This window comes from Pezoporus wallicus, unplaced genomic scaffold (genome assembly GCF_028554395.1).
Source record: "Pezoporus wallicus isolate ANWC-B61680 ecotype Strahan unplaced genomic scaffold, APGP_CSIRO_Pwel_v1 contig_8174, whole genome shotgun sequence".
Lineage (NCBI taxonomy): Eukaryota > Metazoa > Chordata > Aves > Psittaciformes > Psittacidae > Pezoporus > Pezoporus wallicus.
In genome coordinates this window covers 485-4,533 of record NW_026639217.1, presented here as the reverse complement: position 1 = coordinate 4,533, position 4,049 = coordinate 485, and the positions used below count along the sequence as shown (strand labels likewise).

General features: G+C 55.3%; 1 long non-coding RNA gene across 1 annotated transcript; it reads left to right on the top strand.

Annotated features, from left to right (window-relative positions):
- Window positions 1-1,125: 1,125 nt before the first annotated feature.
- LOC130601682 (uncharacterized) lies at window positions 1,126-3,840 on the top strand. Its single transcript, XR_008972733.1, has 4 exons — window positions 1,126-1,222; window positions 1,744-1,833; window positions 2,564-2,681; window positions 3,717-3,840. It is a non-coding gene; the product is annotated as an uncharacterized LOC130601682 (long non-coding RNA).
- The last annotated feature ends 209 nt before the right edge of the window (window positions 3,841-4,049 follow it).

The window sequence follows — 4,049 nt, the reverse complement described above, 5'->3', positions numbered from 1 at the left end:
TGGGGTTACAGTGGGGTTATAATGGGGTTTAATGGGGTTATTATAGGTTACAATGGTGTTATTATGGGTTACAATGGGGTTACAATGGGGTTCCAATGGGTTACTATGGGTTACAATGGGGTTACAATGGGTTTATAATGGGTTACAATGGGTTTATAATGGGTTACAATGGGGTTATAATGGGGTTACAATGGGGTTACAATGGGTTTATAATGGGTTACAATGGGGTTATAATGGGGTTATAATGGGTTACAATGGGGTTGTAATGGGGTTACGATGGGGTTACAGTGGGGTTATAATGGGGTTTAATGGGGTTATAATGGGGTTACAATGGGTTATAATGGGGTTACAATGGGGTTACAATGGGTTTATAATGGGTTATAATGGGGTTACAATGGGTTATAATGGGGTTACAATGGGGTTATAATGGGGTTACAATGGGTTATAATGGGGTTACAATGGGGTTACAATGGGTTTATAATGGGGTTACAATGGGGTTATAATGGGCTTATAATGGGTTACAATGGGTTTATAATGGGGTTACAATGGGGTTATAATGGGTTACAATGGGTTATAATGGGGTGCAACGGGTTATAATGGGTTACAATGGGGTTATAATGGGCTTATAATGGGTTACAATGGGTTTATAATGGGGTTACAATGGGGTTATAATGGGGTTACAATGGGTTATAATGGGGTTACAATGGGTTATAATGGGTTACAATGGGGTTGTAATGGGGTTACGATGGGGTTACAGTGGGGTTATAATGGGGTTACAATGGGGTTATAATGGGTTACAATGGGGTTGTAATGGGGCTACAATGGGGTTACAATGGGGTTATAATGGGGTTACAATGGGGTTATAATGGGGTTACAATGGGTTATAATGGGGTTACAATGGGGTTACAATGGGTTTATAATGGGGTTACAATGGGGTTACAATGGGTTTATAATGGGGTTACAATGGGGTTATAATGGGGTTACAATGGGTTATAATGGGGTTACAATGGGGTTACAATGGGTTTATAATGGGTTACAATGGGGTTATAATGGGTTACAATGGGGTTACAATGGGGTTACAATGGGGTTATTACAGGCTCTAAGGGCTTATTATGGGTTGCAGCTCCGCCAGTGCCTGGACCCGGCCACCTATGAGCTCTTCAGCCAGAAGCTGACGGAGCTGGAGCTCGAGCGAGACCCCCAGTTCCTCTGGTGCCCCCAGGTGCGCTATGGGGTCTCTATGGGGCAGCTATGGGGTCTCTATGGGGCTCTATGGGGTCTCTCTGGGGGGCTCTATGGGGCTCTATGGGTCTCTATGGGGCTCTATGGGGGCTCTATAGGGCTCTGTGGGGTCTCTATGGGGGCTCTATGGGGGCTCTATAGGGCTCTATGGGGCTCTATGGGGTGCCTATGGAAGGTTATGGGGGGGGGGAGTGCTGCGGCACGGCCGCCAGGGGGCGCTATAATGCCGAGGGGGCGTGGTCAACCGAGGACACGCCCCCTCCCTCTGCTCTCTCGGGCCCTATGGGGTGTCTATGGGGCTCTATGGGGCTCTATGGGGTGTCTATGGGGCTCTATGGGGCTCTATGGGGTGTCTATGGGGCTCTATGGGGTGTCTATGGGGGTCTGTGGGGCTCTATGGGGTGTCTATGGGGCTCTATGGGGTGTCTATGGGGGTCTATGGGGCTCTATGGGGTGTCTATGGGGCAGCCCCACAGCGAGGCCTCTCCTCTGCCCCCCAAGTGCTCCTTTGGCTTCATCTTCGAGGCGGAGCAAGGCCCTGCCCAGTGCCCCCAATGCAAACACAGCTGCTGCCCCCGCTGCCAGCGCCCGGTATGGGGCTCTATGGGGCTCTATGGGGCTCTATGGGGCTCTATGGGGCTCTATGGGGGGCTGGGGGGTCTCTATGGGGCTCTATGGGGGGCTGTGGGGTCTCTATGGGGCTCTATGGGGTCTGGGGGGTCTCTATGGGGCTCTATGGGGGGCTGGGGGGGGTCTCTCTCTATGGGGCTCTATGGGGCTCTATGGGGGGCTGGGGGGGCTCTATGGGGCTCTATGGGGGGCTGGGGGGTCTCTATGGGGCTCTATGGAGAGCGGGGGGGGCTCTATGGGGGTCTATGGGGGGCTGGGGGGGCTCTATGGGGGGCTGGGGGGGGGGGGGGGCTGGGGGGGTCTCTGTGGGGCTCTATGGGGGGCTGTGGGGCTCTATGGGGGCTCTATGGGGTCTCTAGAGGGGTCTGTGGGGTTTCTATCGGGCTCTATGGGGTCTCTGTGGGGTCTCTATGGGGGTCTGTGGGGTCTCTATGGGTCTCTGTGGGGCTCTGTGGGTCTCTATGGGGTCTCTATGGGGCTCTATGGGTCTCTGTGGGGTCTCTGTGGGGCTCTATGGTGTCTCTATGGGGGTCTGTGGGGTCTCTATGGGGGTCTATGGGGGCTCTATGGGGCTCTAAGGGGTGTCTTTGGGGTATCTATGGGGGTCTATGGGGTCTCTATGGGTCCCTATGGCTCCCTATGGGGTCTCTATGGGTCCCTATGGGTCCCAATGGGTCTCTATGGGTCCCAGTGGCTCCCTGCCCACGCCTCCCTGTCCTGCGCTGCCTTTGAGGCCTGGCTCGGCTCCAGCGCCCCCCAAGCGGCGGCTGCCGTGGGGCTGGAGGACTTCCTGCAGGAGCACAGCATCGGTGCGCTAGGGGGCGCTGTGGGGCGGCTCTATGGGGCTCTATGGGGGCTCTATGGGGTCCCTATGGGGCTCTATGGGGGCTCTATGGGTCTCTATGGGGTCTCTAAGGGGTCTCTATGGGTCTCTATGGGGCTCTATGGGGGCTCTATGTGTCCCTATGGGGTCTCTATGGGTCTCTATGGGTCCCAATGGGTCCCTATGGGTCTCTGTGTGTCCCTATGAGGTTTCTATGGGTCTTTATGGGGTCCCTATGGGGTCTCTATGGGTCCCTGTGGGTCTCTATGGGTCGCTCTATGGGTCCCTATGGGTCCCTATGGGTCTCTATGGGGTCCCAATGGGGTCTCTATGCGTCCCTGTGGGTCTCTGTGGGTCCCTATGGGTCCCTATGGGTCTCTATGGGGTCCCTATGGGGTCTCTGTGGGTCCCTGTGGGTCTCTATGGGTCCCTATGGGTCTCTATGGGTCCCTGTGGGTCTCTATGGGTCCCTATGGGGTCTCTACGGGTCCCTGTGGGTCTCTATGGGGTCCCTATGGGTCCCTATGGGTCTCCATGGGGTCTCTATGGGGTCCCTATGGGTCTGTATGGGGTCTCTATGGGTTTCTATGGGTCCCTATGGGTCTCTATGGGGTCCCAATGGGTCTCTATGGGGTCCCTATGGGGTCTCTATGGGTCCCAATGGGTCTATATGGGGTCCTTATGGGTGCTAATGGGGTCCCAATGGGTCCTAATGGGGTCTCTATGTGTCCCTATGGGTCTCTGTGGGTCTCTATGGGTCCCTATATGTCCCTATGGGGTCTCTATGTGTCCCTATGTGTCCTTATGGGTCTCTATGTGTCCCTATGGGTCTCTATGGGTCTCTATGTGTCCCTATGGGGTCTCTATGGGTCCCTATGTGTCTCTATGTGTCTCTATGTGTCCCTATGTGTCCCTATGTGTCCCTATGTGTCCCTATGTGTCCCTATGCATCCCAATGGTGTCTCTATGGGTCCCTATGGGTCCCTCTGGCTCTCCCCCTCGCTAACCCTGTGCCCCATAGGCTGCCCGAGCTGTGGGGCTCGCTTTGCCCTGGCCCGGGGGGGCTGCCTCCACCTCCAGTGCTCCCAGTGCCAGCACCAGTTCTGCAGCGGCTGCAGCCGCCCCTTCCACCCCCGCAACGTGAGCTTAGGGGGTGCTATGGGGCAGCTATGGGGCAGCTATGGGGCAGCTATGGGTCGCTATGGGGCTCTATGGGGTCTCTATGGGGTTTCTATGGGGTTTCTATGGGGTTTCTATGGGGCAGCTATGGGGCTCTGTGGGGTCTCTATGGGGTCTCTATGGGTCTCTGTGGGTCTCTATGGGTCTCTATGGGTCATTATGGGGTCTCTATGGG